Raw genomic sequence first — 23,098 nt, forward strand, 5'->3', positions numbered from 1 at the left:
TATCTCAAATGCAAATCTAGATCAAACCTTATGTGCGGAGCTTAGTGCTCTACTAAAAACAATAGAGCTTCACCAACACAGAGCCTGTGTAATCATTCATCTTTTAATCCCAGCCTAGACAGCAAGTATTTGGAAACTAGGAAAGGTTGATTCATTATTACAATGGAAAATAGTTCCTCCAATAAATCTGACAAGGTTTTAAAGGGTTCGATCAGATACGTCAGTACACACTAGCTTATTTGAAGGCAAATGCTGGTTGTTGCATTGGACACTCAATCTATGACTTGTTGGTTGAGTAGTACCTGGTTACCCTCTTCAGGTTCCCTTTCTCAAAAATTGCTCTGCATCTATTGGGTTAAAAAAATTGTCAATAGAGAGACTGTGAAAACACTGCTCCCTAAAGGGCGTTATATTTCATTTTGAAATGCCATGGATAAAACTACTAAAGACTAACCAGTTATTGGAAGGATGGGAAGATTAGTTTGGAACCCAGGAAGATACCATTGATGAAACTCTGTAAAAACCGTTCCTCAATTAGTGGTGTATATGACTCAAAATTCACAATTAATGGATTTTAAAAAATCATTCTAGCCTCCTGTATAACTGGACACAATTCTAACACATGGAACATATTCTGGGTTCATAATTAAACATCTAACCTTATGAGAAGATTTATTTTTTATTTTTTTTAAAGGCAAAACTGGACTTGGCTGTAGAAAAATGTTAGTACTTAAACTTGTATCCATCTTCAACTTATGACAGTCTTCTAGACCCTGAGAAAAACGTAAATCAAACAGTATGAATTTATTGGAATAATCTAAGATTCCCTGTGGGGTCATGAGCTAAGCAGATCAATCTTACAACGAAGGGATCCAGTGCCATTTTTAAGCTTCTAAGGTCGCCTTCTTTGTATCAGTAGTGATTGTGAGAAAGTGCCCTCTTTCTTGCACGGTTGCCCCCACTTTTTGCAGAATTGCTGATGTGCCCTGGGTTCCTGCTAACCAGGTACCCAGGGCCTATGTTCTTTCCCTAAAACTGCATTGAAGTCTAAACCCAATTGGCATCTATGGCCACATGTCAGCCCCTTGTAAATGGTACCACAGGTACCCAGGGCACTGTGACCAGAGAAGGCCTCTAACGGCTGCAGCACTTATTGTTCCACCATTAGAGGTCCTGTACCATTACACTCACACACTGCCTTTGCAGGCTGCGTGTTTTGGTGCAGAGCAAATTGAAGAGTCAACATGGCACACATCCCTGTGTACCATGCCTACAACCCACTGCCCTGGCATAGATCAGTCACCCCTCTAGCTGGGTGCACTATAACAGTGGTGAGGATACAGGTGCATGAACCCTGTACCCTTACAGTGTTGAAGTCCATTCTTAGGCATTGTAAGTGCAGTGCTGCCATTAAGAGTGTATGGTGCTGGGAGTTTGTAATTATGAACTCCACAGAACCATAATGGCTACACTGAAAACTGAAGTTTGGTATAACACGTCTCAGCACATTGAACCCACACTGATGCAGTGTGGGATTTAATGAAAAATGCACACAGAGGGCATCTTAGTGATGCCCCCTGAAAATTAACCAACCACTAGTGTCCAGGCGGAGTGGCTGCTTTCAGCTGCCACCACCAGACATGTTCCTGGACCCCTGGGTCGAGGGCCTGCTGCTCTTGGGGGCCTGAAACAATGCACATCCTGGGACGAGGTGCCAAGCCTCCACCCCGAGGATGGCAGGGTTCACGAAGGGGAAGCTACAAATTCTTTCCGCCTTTTTGAGCTTCCGCAGGCCACTTGCTGCTTTCAGCAAATGGTCCCCACTGGTTCTGACCCCATCTTTGGGCGGGAGAACCGGTGGGAAAAACAAGTGGGGAAGAGAGGTGTGCCCACCTCTGCCAACTCCACCCCCTCAGGTGGGGGAGGCGAGGTTAAGCACAGCTCTCAGTCCCCGCCATCTTGCAGATGGAGGGACTCGGGCAACCAGGGAAAGGCTTAAGCCCCCCTCCCACTGGAGGGTGGCATAATAGGGGGTGTACCCAACCCAGGGAAGAGACCCATATGTCCCAACCTTTTTACCTACATGTAAAGCCCCTAAATCTAGTATTTAGGGGCACCCCTGAACCTACAAGAAAAGAAGAAGGACCGAACAGCCGTGCCGAAGCTAACAAGAGGAAGACACCCACTGACTTGGCCCCAGCCCTACCAGCCGGTCTCTACCTCGATCCTGCTCCTGTAAGATCCCAGTGTGTCCTGGAGCCAGCAACCTCGAATACACCGGAGGACCTGCCTGCTTTCAACCAAAAAGACTGTCTCCCGTGAACACCAGATTTGTTCATCTCCAACCTCTTGCTCCAGCCAGACACCGCAAATCTGCACCACTCTGCACCCGCCATCCACGGCCCAAAGTTTAAGTGGGCAGACACCAAGAAGAGGTCTCCCCAGCGATCCTGAACAGAGATCCGGTGACCCCTGACCTGCCTTAAGCCGATGCCTGCAGCCTAAATCTGGAAGGTCCCCCCAACCACGAACAGGAGCTGGTAAGAAGACCCGACCCTAAAAGGCACCCCTGCACCCGACGGCCTTGGGTGGCCTGACCGACTGTGCCTAACTAATCCCCAAGATCCCAACTTACCACTTTAAGTGATGGTCGCACCCAGAAGACCTTCGTCCCGGAGCCTGCAGTGTCTTTGCAAACCAGAGGTTCCCCATTGCAAACAATAGGGCGCCAGACATCGAAACAGTACCCTGGACCTGGCCGCCCTAGTGCCGCTCAGGGTGCACCTTTGGTGCTACTTTGTTTACCAATTTGACCTAAGCTAAAGTCCAGGAGCTTTGCTCCCACAACCAAGTTGCCTGCTCGTCAGCAGCCACCAACCAGAAGGCCCCCTATCCCCCATTGGATAACATTGGGCCTCAGCACTCTGCACCCGGCCGCCCAAGTGCCGCTGAGGGTGTAACAAGAGTACATCTCTCACCCTGGGGGACCCCTGAGTCTACCCCCAGAAACTCAACTTCCACTACTGAATACTTACTCTACACCTGGTAACACTATTCTCCTCCATAGGATAACATTGTTTTTCTTGTAAAAGTTTTTAAGTGTGGAGTTTGAAAACCTAAAGAAATTATTTAAAATTGTACTAACAAAAACAAGATACTTACCTGTTTACAAGAAAAGTCCCAGTGTACTATCCAGGTATACTACACTGTGTAAGAAAAGTAATCTCAAAAGTAACTTACCTGTAATCTTACTGAAAATCCTATACAAAGTATATGTACTGCATCTACAAAACATTGCATTTCTCAGAAACAATACTGCAAGTCAAAACAAAGTGCATTTACAATTGCAATCCAAACTGTGCTACAAACTTTATATTTACTGTAAAGTACTTATCACCTACCAGTGCCAAGCCTGCTTGGTTCTATGAAATAAAATAACTTAAAGAATATTTGTATACAAAAACAATTGGACTGAAGTTCAGTCTGAGTTTCTGAATTCATTTGTGGAATGAAAACTGAAAACTTTATTGTATGGATTTGATAAAACCTTTGCAAAATACAAAAAGTAAAAATATAGCACTTATTAAATTCGTTAAAAAGAAGCCCAGTTCCTGTAGTTAAAAGCATCCAACATCCCAATTGTAAAACTCTCCTGTAAGTGCACTGCCCATAAGTCCTATAATGGTGTTCCTTTAAGGGGCAATTGTAATCCTGGTTGAAGCAGCTTTTGAGTCCCAGATTTAACCAGCCTATGCGCCATTCTCCTTCCGATAGTTGTTTTGATTTGATATTTCCAACAGTTATTCATGTGCCTGGCTGCCCCGCAAAAAGAGTTGTTCAACGGCTATTGCGAATAGCCAGGGGTCTGAATCTCCGGCCGAGATAACGGTAAGCGGTTCCCCATCTCTAGTTTTTTTGCTGTGCGGTCCATAAACCTCACCAGTGCGTAATTTAGGTTGGTATGCCGGAAACAGGCCAATACTGCAGCTCTGCACGATCTAACCTCCTTGTCGTTCCAGCCCCTCCGTAGAAGAGCCCTTCTTTCCTTCAAGAGGATAAGACACAGGCACAGTACATGCATTAAGTCTTCCCTATGATGGCCGCAAAGCCGACATGATTTCAGGGCACGGTCTCTTTTCCATTTGGGAAGATGGCAAGCCAATTGGATCACCCCCATTCTTAATTTTAAAAAGCGGAGCTTGGTACTTGCGCTTAAGAAGAAAGTTAAATAGCTCTGAGATTTCAGCTGATCATATGTCTTGAGGGTCATCCAACCATGGCTTCTAGCTGCGAGGCTTGCCCTGTCTTCTGCTGAGGAGAGCTTTTTCGCACTTATTTTTGCTAGCCTCTTGAACTCGTTTTAGCTTACATGTAGGTCCCAGACTTCGCTCAGGCCGAGGGTGTTAAGCAAATAGTGGTACTCCGCTAGCCATCGTTTTGTGTTCAGGTTGGTCCATAAATGTTGGGCTAAACTGCCCTCCTTTGACGACCTCAGCTTGTGGCAGCTCATTAGAAAAGTCATCATTCTGCCCATTGATTGTTTGCAGATGCCCAGTTCCAGCCTGATTTGTGCCGGTGAAGTGTGTGATGGTAGCTGGAAGACGGTTCTAAAATATTTTGCAACGATTTTATCTAGTTTGCCACAATCCAGTCCTTTTAGCGCCTCGCTTCCGTATGTTAGGGTTGGGATGACATTTCCCTGGCCACCTGAAGTGTTGGAGCGAAGGTTGGGCCAAGTAATTTCTTGTGGATGGAGCAAAGTGCGAATGCTAGCGCTGTTCCTTTCTTTTTTTGCTCACCCAAATGGCTTTTGTATCTTTCGTTGTTATTGAAGAAGACTCCTAAATACTTGTAGCAATTGGTTTCTACAATGCTTTCCGAGTTTAAGACCCATGACAGCTTCTTGGGCCTTCTCGGCGAACCGCCAGGATTATGGTTTTCTTATTGTTTATCTGAAGCCCATTCTTATGCAGTTGCATCCATAAACCTTTGTAGACCTATCTTTGTGTGGCTTAAGAGAACCACATCATCAGCATACAATAAATTTGAAAAATGCAGACTGCCTAGTTTGGGTGCGTGCAAGTTGACTGCATTCAGGGCTTCCGGGAGATCCGATAAAAATAAGTTAAAAAGTGTGGGAGCCAAGACACACCCTTGCTTGAGGCCTTGTGTTGTCGAAATTGGTCGTGACAGTCTGGAGCCATCACCAATCTTGATCCTGACCCATGTGTCCTGATGCAAAAGCTGCACGGCTATCAGTAGTCCATATGGAATGTTCAGTGAGGAGAGCTTCTGCCACAGCTTTGACCTGTTGACCTTGTCAAACGCCGATTTGTAGTCGATAAACCCCATGTAAAACTGTCTGGCGCTAGTCTCTGCATGGTCAATTAAACAAGAAAGTGCCATAAGATTGACCATAGTGCCGGTGTTGCTTGTAAATCCAGTTTGGTTTGTGGGATTATTGAGAGTACCTCGGCCCATGCCGGAAGTGAATTGAGCAATATCCCTGCGAAATACTTTGCTTCGTTGTCGATTAGGGCAGCCAACCGATAGTTTCCTGGAGATTTTTTGTCTCCTCCTTTGAAAATTGGGACGAGGATCGATCCTTGCCATGAGGGTGGAATGATGTTCCTTTCTAGGATGGTAGTGTAGAGTGGAGCTAGCTTAGAAGCCCAGAAAGCCGGATCCTCGTTAAACAGAGCTGGAGGGATGCATCCTGGTCCTGGGGCCCCATCTGTCCGTCCCTTTGTGATCTGCTTTTGGATTTGATCCTCCGGGACGGTACTGTACTCTATGCTGTTAACTCAGTTGGAATTATCGATTTGCTTTTCGGTTGTTGGCGCTTTGTGGAAAAGCTCTAGAGGGGATGAGGAGTGTCCCCGGAGACTGCGGAGTAGGTACATGCGGTCTGTTAGCCTGCCAAGTAGTTGGCTGCGTAATGCCTGATGCCCAGGGTGGGCAATACCGGGTTTCCTGTGCGGGACTGCTCGTTTGGGGGGTGCTTTGCGGGGGGGGGGGGGGGGGGGGGCTGGGGACATAATGTGAAATATACGTTTGCATGTCAGACTCTGCTGCTGTTCTTGGTTGCTGGGGGTTCTTGACATTCTGCCCCCCTGTTTATGTTCTCTTTTATTATCTGTACCCGCAAGTATCCTGACAAATTTGAGTAGACTCTGTGCACTATACCACTGGACCTATCATACCAAAGCATGATATTGTGTATCGTACTGGGGTTCGTATTACCACCACTTGGTCATTTAAACCATTGACTGTCGGGTGAGAGGTCCCCATGTTTCACCGTACGGCTCCTCTGTTCTAGCCTACTACTTTATGATATGGTCAATGTTAATTGAATCCTGGTGCTTGTCTGTAAGCTGTAAAATTTGCAAAACAGACAGATTTTTTTTTTTTTTTTTAAAAAGCTCTAGAGGTGAGTTCCTCTCCGTCCAAGGTTGAGCCTGTGGAGCTTTGCTGCCCTCAGTACCAATAGCCTGATTAAGGATATAGTCTTGTGGGTCATTAAAATGAATATACAGGAAGAGATACCACTCAGATTCCAGTTTATTTGATGAGGCAACTTTAGGGACACTGCCCCCCTAAGCTATTTATGGTGCGCCAAAACCTCGCAGGGTTGTTTGTCCTTATGTCATGGTGTAGTTTGGCCCAAAAGGAATTCCAACAAGTCCTTCGATGTTCCCTTTTAACAGCCTTTAAGTGATATTCGGGCATCTCTCAGTTTGGTTATTATTAATGGGTCCATTGGCTTCCTTTTAAGTTCCCACCATAGCCGGGTCATGCTGCGTTTCGCCGATCATATCACATGGTCCCAGGGGGTCAACTATTGGGGCCCGGTCGCTTTTGTATACTTTGTCGGTTTTGCATGCCTGGCTATATAATTCCTTGTGAAGCTTGTCCAAATTGCAACTGGGTCTTCAGTTATCCTGCTGGTGTTCTCAATCATGTGTTTTGCCTCCATTGCTACGAGCTGGAGATTATTAACTGAACACTTTATACGTTTTAAGTTGATCGTAAAGCTTTCAAAAGCTTGTGCCTCTGCCTGAACATGTTGCACCAGCCTGATGCTGAGAAGTATTTCTTGAGGGCTGTGGTCACTTTCTAATCTATTGCCAAACCCAAAGCCAGATACATTAATCAAAATCGAAAGTCTGAATAAAGAGCAATAGATCAGAATTGCGCCAGTTTTTGATAGAAATGAGAGACCAGGCGGCTTGTCGGGAAAAAACCGCCAGTTGAGGGCTCTGAGGCAGAGATGTTCCAAATTGCCTTGGAGGGCGCAGCCCTTTGGGTCCTCCTTGCACCATCCGGGACGATCCTGCGGTGGTATGGCCCAGTCGCTTTCCTGTGATGTAGTTACCTCGTTCTTTTTGTAAGTCAGACATCAACCACATGTTAAAGTCCCCCGATAGTATGATATCCGCGTTCGGGATCCCAGATCTCATTTTTAGTACTGTCGCTGTCACCTCGTCAGAAAGTGTTAGCGTTCAATAAAATTATGGTCCTGGGCTGACCTTTGTGGGTTCTGAGTGTGATTCCCACTGACTGGAGAGCCTGGAAAGAACTTACAAGATCCCATGAGGTAATTGCGCTATTAGCTGATATGTAGATGGATAGACCTCCACCACCTCGTCCCAGGGATTTAATTTTCATTGCTGGAGTATGGTGAATGTTAAACCCTTCCAAGTGCTGCGGCTCCACAAGCCATGTCCCTTGTAACAGAATGATCTCAAATGACCATAGGTGGGAGATCGTGGCATCATCCCCCAGTTTGTTTACTAGCTCGTTTATATTCCAAGAGCAAATCCTTAGTGGGCAATCTTCTAGAGCCTTTTGACTGTTATTTCGTCAACGTAGCAGTCTGGATGAGTGTAGTGACCCCGCCAACCATGACCATGTGCAGGCCCGTTCCAGTCCCGTGTTTTGTGTGTGCTGACCCTCACTTGCTTTTTTTCTTTTGAGTTAGAGGAGGGGGTTTTACCACAGGCACTCCTCAGGACAGAATAGACTGGTTTTGGTCCTGCACAAGGGCGCTCTGCGGCCCAGATGTTCTGGAGAACATGTGGGTAAGCCTGGTTCCCTGCCAGGGATTATGGAGATACCCCACTGCTTAAAGATTTGTGTATCTCAAGATTTCGTTTGATGCCTCCGCAAAGCGCCAGGTGACCTTGGTAACTTCGTTTGTTTGACCCTGGCCTGGTGCACTAAATTCTATGGAGGTGATGTCTTGTGATGTAACTTCGTTTGACAGGCCTATGGCTTCTATCAATTTCATGGTGTTGCCACGGTTTAGCATTTCACAGCTGCCTTTAGACTTGCACTCTGGATAGAACAGAGTGAAAGTTGCAGTTCCATTTGCAATCATCTCTGGGAGCGTACTTAGTTTACCAATTATTGGTGAGCAGTCGTAGCCTTGTCGCGGGGTGGGGGGGGGCGGCATCCGCTTGAGCCCATCTAATCAGGTTATTTAAATTTGTGATTTTGTCATCTACGTTAGCGACGTACACCGCCAGTGTTTTCAAAAGGCTGATTTGTATATCCATTTTATTGGCTTGGTAGGTCATGGCATCGGCTGACCTTTGTAAGATGTCCAAAGCTGTGGCCCCATGCCATCTCGTTTGAATTCCTCCTCCTCCTTCCCCTCATTAGGGACCGGTGAGGGCCTAGGGTGATTGGGAGCGTCTCTGCCATATGATGAAAGCATGTTTTCCCATTCTTTTGATTGTAAAAAGGAGAGCTCTCTCTCCACGGCGCAAGCATCATCCACATATGGCATAATCCGGCCCTGCCCCTGGGGTGAGCGCTGGGCGAGCTCTCTCCCACCACCCCCGCATTGTGATGAATGCGCTTGCGTATGATGTGATTGCAGAAATTTCCACTCCCCCGTCTGTCATAACACGGATACGGCCCTCTATGCCGAGCTTTATTGGTGAATTGATGAGCTCGGACAGGAGGTCTGGGCTGGCATGGGGAATGGCTGTGGTAGTGGCTGCGAAGTTGTTCATTATCACTGGGTGAATTAATGTGGTCATGGTGTGGATACACCCTTCGGCCGCGGGAGCAGGTGGGACCCCAAGGCTGCTCAACGTGGTAGTGTTAGGGTCTCCTCCCCCGTGGGATGCATCTGGCTCCTCAAGATTGCTGGTGGCTGCGACTGTGTTGTTTTGCAACTTGCAGAACTTGATGTTACCGCCAGGGCTGCCCTTGCAGATGGTCACAGTGGGGCTCAAAGGAACAGGTCAGCACTTGATTCTCATATTGCTAGAGAAGACGGTTGACCCTGCGTCTTTCAGAAAGGCAAATTTGGACGTTATTTTTGGTTGTATACGAGATGATTTATAGACAACGGATCCAGCTTCCTGTGAGAGCAGATGGAGGGTGTTGACTGTAGTGCTTCCAGATACGATTGGCGACAGGTCAAGAATCCGATCTGTATCTGCAGTCAATGTCTCGTGCGTAGCTCTTGCTTCTTTTTCTTTTGTGGGGCTGTGCACCTCGGCTTCCCTGATCGCATCCTTAGCTGTGTCCAGGTAAGTTACAGAAAGCCAAATGGTCCATCTTAGGCCTTCGAAATAGACCGTGTAGGCAGCGTGGGAGACACGAGTGGCACAAACAAGCTGGAGTGCAGGAGGAATAAGGATGAGAGCAGGGCTCGCTGCTGAGCTGCAAGCCACACCCAGCCTAGCTGGGCCGCTCCTCACACTCACTGGGCACGCACTTCGCAGTCAACTTTAAGGGTGACCGTGCTCTTTCCTTTTCCCTACTCCTGCGTCTGCTGGCTGCTCCCTATTAGCTCCCTGCTCGCTGTCAGTTGCTGCTGCTTCTGGTTGCTGCTCTCTGATCTGCTCTCAAAGACCTGCTCCTTCCAGACCATATGCCACCGTTACAAATTCTCTTCGCACTCAGGCGTGGCGGGTATTTACCCCCTACGGGGAGGGAAACGGAGTTCAGTCAATGCCTCCACCGGGGGGAGGGGGCGCTATCCTTGCCCCTTAAACACCCCCCAGGGAGACATCTACCAATGTGCCAGTCCTTGCTCCTGCACACAACCCACTGTGCAGCAGCCTTGCTGTGTGCTCGCAGCACTTGCTCCGTGTAGCACTCTGGACACTCTTGACGCCTCTCCGGTGGGACCCTCCGGTAGGTTGAATTCCAGGATGTAGCAGGCGCAAGCTACCCAGTGGCCCCAGGCAGGCAGGCAGGCAGTCCGTCCGTCCGTCCAACCTCTCCCGCCTGCAAGTCGCGCGCCCTTCTGTTCGGGCGATATTCACATGCCCGTCCTTAGCGTTCAAAACAAGCCGGGCAAGCCCAGTATCTGAGCTAGCCCAGCCTCGGAGCGGCAGCACTCTTCTCCTGTGTAGCCGTGCAGCCGTGTATTCGGATATCTCTCTGGGTCTCCCAGTTTCTGCCCTGTTGCTGCCGGAGGAGTCCTCACCACTCATCAATTTGTTCGCGCACACCGTCCTAGCCTTGCACACAATACCGCTCCCGGGACAGTTAATCCACACACCGGTCCCTGATCAGAGGGTCGTCTGTCTCCGCGCGCTCTCTGACCGCCGTGAATCCCGGGCGCAGCACAGCCCCTTCGGCAGAGTTGGGAGCCGGGGAGCTAACAGCTGGAAGCCTCGGGCGCAAAATTAAATTGTCTTTAGAACTCTGAATTTTTTCAAATTGCCATTTTTGCAAAATTACTAAAAGTCTTGCAAGGGGCTTGGTTAAGTCTCAGTAGAAGTTTTAGAAAAATAAAACGTCACTTCAGCTAGGGTTAGAATTTTTTTTTTTTTTTAACAATGTCTCAAAACAAGAACCCCACTGTTAGTGAAAGTAACCACAGTGCCATAGAGGACATGGTTGAGGAGCTTGACCTCACAACTTACCTTCACTTGTCTTTCAAGGAGGTAAGGTCCCTATGTAAATTTAAAACATGGCCATGGAGTCCCATCCCAACAAACAAAAGTTCCAGGAGCTGTTGGCTGGGTATGCTAAGGACTACCCATCTGAAAATGATGAAGACCAATCAGATGACCAGGTAGATCATCTACCTCACTTCTTAGGGGGAAAAGGGCCCCAGCGGCCCTGACTCCAAGAATCAACCTCTCAGTACCTAGATCCCACACAGGTGGGTCAGGCATTACTGAGGACATTGAGGAAAGCCTCAATGAGGAGGACAGACTTTTAGCAAGGTTGACCAAAAGACTGGATCTAGAGCAAATTTTGCTGGCTCTAGAGAGAGCAGAGATGTGCCTAGCACCCATCAATGGTGGCAGCAATTTACTTAATAAGGATAAAGAGCAATCTTATGATCCTAAAATCCCCAAAGGGATTGTCCCTAAATAAGATATCACAAATTGGTTCACAGCCTTTGAGAGGGCGTGTGAAATGAGAAAAGTGAAGAAGTCACACTAAGGAGGCCTGTGCTTAGTTTGTAAAAAAAACAGTGCTGGGGCTCTCGACAGGAGGACACTGGAGCTTGTACCTACCGTTGTTCCTTGCAGCACTGCTAATGACAGCACCACCTCACTACTAATCATCGCACTCAAATGTGTGACCATTCATACTATTACAAGTCCCCAAAGCTCTAAGAATGGCTTTCGAGGCAAATACACATTTTTGGAAATTGAAATGGAAATAATAAATAGAAGTTGTTCTGCTTGTACCTAAGTTGGCAGACACCACTACCATGTGGCAGTCTGTCATAAGCCCCGGTGCTGGCAATTAAGTGCTGGTGCTGAGCCACAGAAATCACCGGCACAAATTAAGCACTGTGGGGGCAATCTTTTGGGAACTGTTCTCTGGTAACTGCAGGGACAGACTCCTGACCCTTTCTGGGGCAGATGCTGGGTCTTATGACCTCATGAAGAGAACTCTGAGGGATTCGGGCACACAACTGAGGAATAAAGAATTCGATTCAGGGGGGCTCATAAAACCCAAAACCAATCCTGGATTGACTTTGTAGACTAGTCCGTTAAAACACTAGATGGTTGGTTAACTGGACACAATGTGCATGATTTCAATGGACTTTACAATCGGTTTATGAAAGAACATATTTTAAGTATTTGCACTAATGAAAAGTTACATCAGCATTTGGTAGACCTAGGTCTAATTTCTCCCCAAGACTTGGGGAAAGAAGGCAGACCCACTGGGTCAAGACTCGAGTGGCCAAGACAACCACTGGAGGTGACCAAACGAAAGGGGTTACAAAACCTCCCCTGGGGAAAGGTGGAGAGAATCACCAAGATAAAAAGCCAGAGTCTTCAAAAGGGCCCAAAAAAGCTGCACAGGGTTGGGTCTCAAAACTCTCCCTAGTCCAATAATAGGTACAGGGGAAAGTACTTCGATCCTGCAAAGGCCTGGTGTAACAACTGTAAGAAGTTGGGACACTTAACCAGAGATGCTACTTGTCCTAACAAGAAGCCCCCAAGTCCTACTAAAGCTGCTCCTGGTGTAGCCAGTCTCCAGATGGGATCAGCATTGTGCCAAGAGCAAATTGGGTTGCACACTGAAGCAGCTCTAATCACAGAAGGGGAAGTTGAGTTTGTCACTTTAGCTGTGTGGCCACCCAACTTAAAGAAATATTTGCAATACCCTTGGATTAATGGGACAAGGATAGAAGCCCTGAGGGTACAGGTGCCAGTGTCACTATGGTGAGAGATACACTGGGTTTTTCCAGAGCACTACTTGATTGGTAGAACTTACCAACTCACCAATGCTGACAGTGTTACCACTAACAATGCAATGGCTATGGTGACATTAGACGGGGGGATGGCGTGGGTTACTGGCCTGAAAACAGGTAGTGGTCTCTCCAAAGATTCCAGCTGCATGTCTGCTCGATAATGACCTGGAAACCTCAGCATGGGCGGAGGTAGAATTGAAACACCATGCAGCAATGCTGGATATCCCCGAGATGATGTGTGTAAAAAATAAGAGCACAGAGCAGAAAACAGGATGTAAAAGAAGAATTCAAGTCTGAAAGTATGGCCTAACCTTCCAAGAGAAAAGGTACAAAGACTGGGAAACCAGCTTCTGTACAGCAAGCGGATCAGGACCCCTCTCCTCAGGGAGAGGAAATGAACACCCCAGAGGGAACTGAGCCCATGGAGCTTGACCCTTACAAGGTTGAACTCTTAGGCCCAGGGGGACCCTCCAGGGAAGAGCTGCACCTTGGACAGCAGGACTCTCCAACTCTTGAAAGCCTGAGGCAGCAAGCTGCTACCCAGGAAAAGGGAGATGTCAGTGGTACCCACAGAGTTTATTGGGAGGAGGGACTACTGTACACAGGCCAAAGACCCCAACCCTGGAGCCACTAGGAAAGAGGATAGTGTCTCAGACGTACAGGGAGTTCTCACTAACTTTAGCTCATGACAACCCCCAAGCAGTACATCTGGGCCAAACCAAAACTGGGAAAGGCTTGTTAGCTACTTTTACTGGCCCCAGATGTCTCAGAAGGTAAAGGATTTTGTCAGCTCCCGTGTAATCGGTCAAGCAAGTGGCAAAACAGGTGGACACCCAAAGGCCCCCTTGATTGTACTACCAGTGGTTAAGGTTCCCTTTGTAAGGGTAGGTGTGGACATAGTGGATCCACATGAACCTCCCACAGCATCAGGAAACACGTTTATACTAGTGGTAGAGGATCATGCCACTAGGTATGCTGAGGCAATTCCCCTTAGGACTACTACAGCTCCTGCAGTAGCCAAAGCCCTCATTGGTGTCTTCACCATGGTAGGGATTCCTAAGGAGGTGGTTTAAGACAGAGGTTCCAACTTCATGTCTGCTTACCTAAAACACATGTGGAAAGTGTGTGGAGTGCAGTACATGTTTCCTACACCCTATCACCCACAAACCAATGGTATTGTTGAGGAATTCAACAAGACATTGAAAGGCATGATTCTAGGGCTCCCGGAAAAACTCAAAAGGAGATGGGATGTCCTCTTACCATTCCTGCTTTTCGCTTACAGAGAAGTGCCACAGAAGGGAGTAGGGTTTTCACCCTTTGAACTTCTGTTTGGTCATCCTGTCAAGGGACCACAGTCTTATAAAATAGGGTTGGGAGAAGCCTCTCCAAGAACCCAAACAAGATATTGTAGACTATGTGCTTGGCCTAATGTCCAGAATGGCTGAATACATGGAAAAAGCATCCAAGAATCTTGAGACCAGCCAGGTGCTTCAGAAGCACTGGTATGACCAAAAAGCTGCACTGATTTCAATTTCAACCTGGGCAGAAGGTGTGGGTTTTGGAAGAGCAGTTGGCACCAAGGGCTCTCCAGGACAGATTGAGTGGCCCTTACCCTATCCTAGAAAAGAAAAGTGAGGTTACCTACTTGGTTGACCTGGGCACAAACAGGACACCCAAAAGTGTGATCCATGTGAACCGCCTTAAGCTTTTCCATGATAGGGCTGACATCACCATGCTGATGGGGACTAATAAGGATCAGGAGACAGAGTGAACCTCACCCTGACCTCCTCTCATACAGGCCAAATGATGGGTAAGTGGATGGAGTTGTCTTTTCAGACACCCTCTCTGCCCAACAGCAGACTGATTGCAAGCAAGTCTTGCAGCAGTATGCAAAGCTCATTTCCTTGACCGCTGGTCAGACAAACTGGTGAACCGATTATGTGGACACTGGTGGCAGTTCACCTGTCAAAAACAAAATCTATCGCCAGTCTAATCAAGTCTAGGAAATCATCAGAGCTGAAGTCAGCAAGATGCTGGAGTTAGGGGTTATTGAACCCGCTGAGAGCCCCTGGGCCAGCCCAGTGGTTCTAGTACCCAAACCTCATCCACAGGGTGGAAAAAGAGAAATGAGGTTCTCTGTGGACTATAGAGGGTTCAACTCTGTCACCAAGACAGATGCTCACCCTATCCCAAGAGCAGATGAATTGATAGATAAACTAGGTGCAGCCAACTTTCTAAGTTCCTTTGACTTAACTGCAGGGTACTGGCAGATTGGCATGGCACCAGGAGCAAAAGAAAAGACCGCATTCTCCAGACCTAATGGGCATTGTCAGTTTACTGGTATGCCCTTTGGTTTAAATAATGCCCTTGCCACCTTCCAGAGGTTGGTGAATCAAGTCTGTGCTGGTTTGGAGTCTTTTAGTGCAGCTTATCTAGATGATATTGCTGTCTTTATTTCCACCAGGCAGGATCACCTGATCCACCTTGGGAAGGTTTTAAATACCCTGAAAACTGCAGGCCTAACTATCAAGGCAGCCAAATGCCAGATAGGGGAGGGAACTGTGGTGTACTTGGGCCACCTTGTTAGTGGAGGCCAAGCACAGCCCTTACAGCCCAAGATCCAGGCTATCCTGGACTGGCCAGCTCCAACAACCCAGACCCAAGTCAGGGCATTCCTTGGCTTAACTGGGTACTAAAGGAGGTTTGTGAAGGGATATGGGTCCAGTGTGGCTCCACTCACAGAACAAAGGTCGAAGATGATGCCCAAAAAGGTAAACTGGACAGTTAGTTGTCAAAAGCCTTTTGACACCCTGAAAGAGGCTATGTGCTCAGCACCAATTCTCAAAGCTCCAGACTATGCCAAGCAGTTCATTGTGCAGACTGATGCCTCTGAGCTAGGGATAGGAGCGGTCCTATCCCAGACCAATGATGAAGGCCAAGATCAACCTGTTGCTTTTATAAGCAGACGGCTTATCCCCAGGGAGCAGCGTGGGAGTGCCATTGAGAGGGAGGCCTTTGCTGTGGTTTGGTCCCTGAAGACGTTGAGACCATACTGGTTTGGTAGTCACTTCCTAGTTCAAACGGATCAGACCTCTCAGATGTTTAATGCAGATGAAAGGTGAAACTCCTTAACTGTTGAGGTGGCCCATATCCCTACAGGGAATGGACTTTGTAGTGGAACACACACCTGGGACTGGCCATGCCAATGCAGATGGACTTTCCAGGTTCTTCCACTTAGAAAATGAAGACTCTCTAGGGAAAGGTTAGTCTCATACTCTTAAGTTTGGGGTGGGGAGGGTGAGAAAATGCCCTCTTTCTGCATGGTTGCCACCACCTTTTGCTGAATTGCTGATGTGCTTTGACTGAGTGTGCTCTGGGCTCCTGCTAATCAGGTACCCAGGGCCTATGTTCTTTCCCTAAAACTGCACTGAAGCCTAAACCTAACTGGCATCTCTTGCCACAGCTCAGCCCCTGGTAAATGGTACTGTGACCATAGAATCCCTCTAAAGGCTGCAGCTCTTATTGTGCCACCCTTAGAGGTCATGTACTATTACATTCACAGGCTGCGTGTTTTGGTACAGAACAAAGTGAAAAGTCGACATGGCACACACCTGTGTGCCATGCCTACAACCCACTGCCCAGGCATAGATCAGTCACCCCTCTAGCTGGGTGCCCTATACCAGTGGTGAGGGTACAGGTGCATGAGCCCTGTACCCCTACAGTGTTGAAGTCCATTCTTAGGCATTGTAAGTGCAGTGCTGCCATTAAGAGTATATGGTGCTGGGAGTTTGTTGTTACAAACTCCACAGCACCATAATGGCTACACTGAAAACTGAGAAGTTTGGTATCAAACTTCTCAGCACATTAAACCCACACTGATGCCAGTGTGGGATCTGATGACAAATGCACACAGAGGACATCGTAGAGATTCCCCCTGAACACCAACCCACCACTAGTGTCCATGCTGAGTGGCTGCTTTCAGCACCCACCACCAGACATGTTTCTTGACCCCTGGGTCGAGAGCCTGATGCTCTCTGGGGACTAAAACAATGCACATCTTGGCATGAGGTGCCAAGCCTCCTCCTCCAGGATGGGCATGGTTCACGAAGGGGAAGCTTCAAAGGCTTGCCGCCATTGTGAGCTTCCCCAGGCCACTTGCTTTCAGCAACTGGTCCCCACTGGTTATGACCCCAACTTTGGGCAGGAGAACCGGCGGGAAAAACAAGTGAGGAAGAGAGGCGTACCAACCTCTGCCAACTCCACCCTTCAGGTGGGGAAGGTGAGGTGAAGCACAACTCTCACTCCCTGCCATCTTGCAGATGGGGGGGGGGGATCAGCCTACCAGGGACAAGCTCATGCCCCCCTCCCACTGGAGGGTGGCTTAATAGGAGGGGGTGTGCCCACCCCAGGGAAGAGACCCATTGGTCCCTACCTTTTACCTACCTGTAATGCCCCTAAATCTAGTATTTAGGGGCACCCCTGAACCTTACTTCCTCTGAAAAGAAGAAACTACATGTAGAAGAAGAAAGAGGACAGAACAGCCGTGCAGCAGCTAACAAGAGGAAGACGCCCACTGACTTGGCCCCAGCCCTACCGGTCTGTCCCCACCTCGAACCTGCTCCTGCGAAATCCCGGTGTGTCCTGCAGCCAGCAACCTCGAAAACCCTGGAGGACCTGCCTGCCTTCAACCCCAAAGTCTGTCTTCCGTGAACACCGGATTTGTTCATCTGCAACCTCTGGTTCCGGCCGGACACTGCGGATCCGCCCCGCTCTGCACCCGCCGTCCACGGCCCGAGCTCGAGTAGGCAAACACACTACGATGAGGCCCCCCGGCGATCCTAACAAGAGATCCGGCGACCCCTGACCTGCGTCAAGCCTCCAGCTGACGCCTTCAGCCTAAATCCGGAAGGTCCCCCCCAACCTTGACCAGGAGCTGGTAAGAAGATCTGACCCCAAAAGGCACCCGTGCACCCGACTCCCCACAGCCTTGGGTGGCCAAACCAACGGTGCATAACCAACCGCTAACTTCCCAACTTCTCTCGAAGTGGTGGTCGCACCCAGAAGACCTTCGTACTCAAGCCTTCAGTGCCTTTAAAAAACGCAAGTTCCCCATTGCAAACAATAGAGCGCCCGACGTCGAAACAGCACCCTGCACCTGGCCGCCCTAGTGCCGCTGAGGGTGTACCTGTGGTGCTACTTTGTTTCTCCATTTGCCCTGAGCTAAAGTCCAGGAGCTTTGCTCCCACAACCAAGTGGCCTGCTCATCAGCAGCCACCAACCGGAAGCCCCCTATCCCCCATTGCATAACATTGGGACTTAGCACTCTGCACCCGGCCGCCCTAGTGCCGCTGAGGGTGTAACTAGAGTGCATCCTTGACCCTGGGGAACCCCTGAGATTACCCCTAGAACCTCAACTCCCACTACCAAATACTTACCTCAAAACCGATAACACTATTTTCCTCCATAGGATAACATTTACTTTTTTTCTTGGAAAAGTTTCTAAGTGTGGAGTTTGAGAACCTAAAGAAGTTCTTTAAAATTGCACTATCTAACAAAAACGATTTTACTTAGTGTTCACAGAAAATGTCCCAGAGTAGTGTCCAGGTATACTACTCTGAGTGAGAAAAGTAATCTCAAAAGTAACAACTATAATTTTATTGAAAGCCCTATACAAAGTATATGTACTGTATTTACTAAGCATTGCATTTCTCAGAAACAATAATGTAAGTCAAACCAAAGTACATTTAAAATTGCAGTTCCAACTGTTTGCAAGCTACATTACTACTGTAAAGTATTTATTCCTTACCTGTGCCAGGCTTGCTTGGTTCTAGAAAATAAAATAACAAAGAATATTTTCATACAAAAACAATTGGTCTGAAGTTCAGTGTGTGAATTCATTTGCTGTCTGAGTGTATACAACAAATGCTTAACACGGTCCTCTGATACTGCCTTACTGCTCGACCACACTACCACAAATAGAGAGTGAGGTGCTATCTAACGATCTCTGCCTACCTTTTGGGTTCCATTGGACTCTGTGCACACTATACATCAGTTTGGTATAGTATATACAGAGCCAGCTTCCTACCAGTTAGTCCTACTTGTGCTTCTTTATTTATTTGAATGTCCACACAATGTTTTGTGAACGTGAGCACTGAAGACCATGTTGCGGCAAAGCAAATGTCTTGAACTGGAGTATTTGCTACAAATGCAACTGTTGCTCCCTTTTTTCTTGTTGAGTGAGCCCATGGTGCTCCTTGTAAACTCTGTCCTACTAGTTTGTGGCATAATTGTATGGCTTGAGCAATCCATCTTGCAATGGTGTTCTTGGTATCTGGTTTTCCTAGGAAGCTGTTAGCAAAATATACAAAGAATTGCTTTGTTTTCCTGCATTCCTTTGTTTTTTCAATGTAATACATGACTGCTCTTCTAGCGTCAAGAGTGTGCAATGTTTTCACTGCTTGTCTTTTTGGATTTAGGAAGAAACTTGGAATCTGTATAGTTTGGTTTATGTGGAATTTTGATACCACTTTTGGCATAAAGTGTGGATCTGTTCTCAAGACAATCCTGTCATTATGTATTTGGAAGTGGGTTCCTGTAGTGTTCGTGCTTGCAATTCACTAACTCGACATAGAGATGTAATTGTTTCTAAAAAGGCAGTCTTTAGCGTGAGCATTTGTGGAGTTGCTTTGTGTAGTGGTTCGAATGGTGCTTTCATCATCTGCGCCAGCACTATATTCAAATTCCATGTAGGTGCGGTTACCCTTTTTGGAGGTGCTATTCTCTTTGCTCCTTCTAGCAACCTTTTGACTACGTGAGAAGTGAAAAAAAAATCCCAGTTTCTCCTCTTGTATAGGCTAAAATTACTGCTACTTTTAATGACGTGTAGCTTAGATTACTTTGTAGTAAATGCGTTTGGTATTTCCCTTGTGATCTTCTTGGAAAGATGTTGTTTAAGGCACCATTGGGAGTATCTTTTCCATTTTGCTATGTAACACTTTCTTGTTGTTGGTTGTCTTGCTTCTCTTAGTACTGCCATTGTGCTTTCTGGCAGTTTGAGGTGTGCAAATTCTAAATCCTCAAGAGCCATTCAGCTAGGCTTAGGCTCTCGGGTTCTGGGTGAGGTACCTTTCCGTTTTGCATTGTTAATAGGTCTTTCCTTTTTGAAAGCATGTGCACTGTTCCCTGTGTTATCTCAATTATCTCTGAGAACCATGTTTGTCTAGCCCAGAGGTGCAATGAGAATCATTGTCATGTGGCTGATCTTGCATTTGTTGATCACTTTGTGGAGAAGTGGTATCAGGGAAAAGAGTAAGCCAATATCCCTGACCAGTCTATCCGTAGCGCATTCCCTAGGGACTGCTTGCAAGGTTGCCTGGATGCGAATCGTTGGCATTTTGCATTGTGGTGAGTTGCAAATAGGTCGATTTGCGGAGGACCCCTTTTTTTTTTTATATCTTGTGGAGTTCTGATTGATTCATTTCCCATTTGTGGAATGCTCATGTTTGTCTGCCTCTACCTTGTACTTCCCTGTCAAGTGTATTGCAATTATGTCTATACTCTTTGATTTTTCCCATTTCCACAGTTGTTGAGCTTGTCTTGAGAGTGCTAAAGACTATGGGCCTCCTTGCTTTATGAGAAACATGGGGGTTGTGCTGTCCATTTGTATTACCACTTTCTTTCCGTAAAGCGGTTTCTGAAAGGCTTTTAAGGCTAGGAACACTGTTCTTAGCTCCAGGAAACTGATGTGTTTTACCGCATCCTCCTGTGGCCAAAATCCCCTTAATTTGAGGTTGCTCATCTGTACTCCCCATCCTATCTGTGAAGCATCTGTTATGGTCACGGTTGGAGTTGCTCTTGAAGCCATTCCTGGAATGGTCTCATGTGTAAGTCAATGTTGGGAATTAAATGAATGCACGAAGCCATAATTCCTAGAACTTAACCCCACTGTACTCACTGTCAGAGCTTGCTCCTTGTGGTAGAGATGTGTCTCCTGCAGCAGTGCCAATATTATCTGTTCGCTTGGGAACATCTTCCCTAATATTATGTCCATCTGTGCTCCTAAGAACACCTTCTGTTGTTTTGGCGACAACTTGTCCCAGTATTGAAAATCCGAGTTTAATCAGTGTCTCCATCACTTGTTGTATATGCTGTTTGCATAGACTATGACCTTGCTCTTATTAACCCGTCACCCAGGTACGAGTATACATGAATCCCTGGTCTTCTCAGATGAGCGGCTACTGCCGCTAGGCATTTTGTGAAGACTCTTGGTGCTGATTTTAGTCAGAATGCTAGCACTTTGAATTGGTAGTGTGTTTTGTGGACCACAAACTTATCGTTTTTTTGTGTCTTCTGAACATTGGAATGTGCAAGTATGCATCTTTAAAGTCTATGGTTGCCATGTAGTCTCCTTTTTGCAACTGAGGTATCACCTCTTGAAACTTTTTTATTTTGAATCTTTGTGTTTTTATGAATTTGTTGAGAAACCTTAGGTCTAGCATTGGACGCAATGTTCCGTCTACTTTTGGAATTAGGAAGTACATCGAGTAAATACCATAGTTCTTTTCCCTTTGTGGTACCTGTTCTATTGCACCTGTGGATTGAATTTCTTGCACCTCCTGGAGTAATTGAGATATCTTCTTTCTGAATGTATCTTTTTGTTTGGAGGTTGCTTTGTTAGTTCTATGCCGTAACCATACTGTATTATGTTTAATATCCATTTGTCTGAAGTGATTTCTCTCCATTTCTGGAGGAAGTATTTTAACCTGCCTCCTAATGGTGTAGTATGTTGGAGGAACTGTTTGTTTAAAGGATGATGTCTTTTTAATGATGGGGTCTTTGGGAGCCTGGCACACTATTAAAATGCAATTAATTTGTTTTGATCTGTGGTCCTCCTCGTTGTGGTTGCCCTCTTCCCTGAGGGCGCCCTCGAAAGGATTTTCTTCCCTGTTGGAACTGCCAATTCTGCGGTTACCCTGGTTGTTGTCCCTAGCTTACCCCTTGGTAGGTTTGTTGATATGTTTGTTGGGAGGCTATAGGTTGATGGTTACCTCTGCCCACTGGCCTCCTTGATGGTGTGCCTCTACGCATGCCTCTGAATTGCAGTGTGCCCAAAGACCTTGCTGTCTGATTGTCTTTTTTCAGCTGATTTAGTTTTTCATCTAAGACGTTACCAAACAGCGGCTCCCCACTGAACGGTGAGTTAAGTATGTTATTTTGCACTTCTGGCTTGAAACCTGAGATTTGCAGCCATGCAGGTCTTCTTTCGGTGATGCCGATCATCAGCTGTCTGCTAGATGTGCATGCTGCGTCTAGGGCTGATATTAAACATGTTTACCATGTTGTAGGAAAGTGGGTTTCTGTTGCAGTAAACCCCCACACACACTTTTTGTCAAGACTACTGATGCACTTTCACTTGATGTGCCCTGGGTCCCTGCCAATCAGGTTCCCAGGGCCTGTGTTCTTTCCCCCAAAACTAACCCAATTGGCATCTCTGGCCATGGATCAGCCCCTGGTAAATGGTACCACAGGTACCCGGGGCACTGTGACCAGGGAAGACCTCTAAGGGTTGCAGCACGTATTGTGCCACCCTTAGAGGCCCTGTACCTTTACACACACTCACTGCCTTTGCAGGCTGCGTGTTTTGGTGCAGAACAAAGTGCAGAGTCGACATGGCACACATCTGTGTGCCATGCCTACAACCCACTGCCCTGGCATAGGTCAGTCGCCCCTCTAGCTGGGTGCACTATCACAGTGGTGAGGGTACAAGTGTATGAGCCCTGTACCCGTACAGTGTTGAAGTCCATTCTTAGACATTATAACTGCAGTGCTGCCATTAAGAGTATATGGTCTGGGTGTTTGTCATTACAAACGACACAGCACCATAATGGCTACACTGAAAACTTAGAAGTTTGGTATCAAACTTCTCAGCACATTAAACCCACACTGACGCCAGTGTGGGATTTTTAAAAAATTGTTTTCATTTATTGGTTCAATCCATGTCACAAGTATATATCATAACAGTTATGATCAATACTAACAGAGTAGTTAATACAATGCATTGACAAAGTAAATCAGCAAAAACAGCAGCAATACAGATTATAATCATATTATCATTAAACAACCTATATCAAATGATTATTTCATATACTGTATCATAGACTTCCATATCTGAATCCCAAGTTTTTGCAGTTTGGCTGATTTTAAGGCATATAAACTATATTCCATATTAAAAACCTGTTAACATTTTGCCCTCCACATCTCAAATGTGGGAGCCTCCCTTTGGAGCCAACATAAGGCAATACAAAGACGCGCCACAGCTACGGCAATAAATGATAAATATCTAAATTTGTACACTGGTTGCTCATTTGAAATATTTACCCATATCCCTAATAACATCATTTCCTTTGTTAT

General features: G+C 46.8%; 1 protein-coding gene across 6 annotated transcripts in view; it reads right to left on the reverse strand.

Moving 5' to 3' along the window:
• Window positions 1-23,098, reverse strand: part of SIRT1 (sirtuin 1) — a 647,146-nt gene that overhangs the window by 309,871 nt on the left and 314,177 nt on the right. The gene's annotated exons all lie outside the window — the stretch shown is intronic.

The sequence above is a fragment of the Triturus cristatus genome, chromosome 1_2 (assembly GCF_964204655.1).
Source record: "Triturus cristatus chromosome 1_2, aTriCri1.1, whole genome shotgun sequence".
Lineage (NCBI taxonomy): Eukaryota > Metazoa > Chordata > Amphibia > Caudata > Salamandridae > Triturus > Triturus cristatus.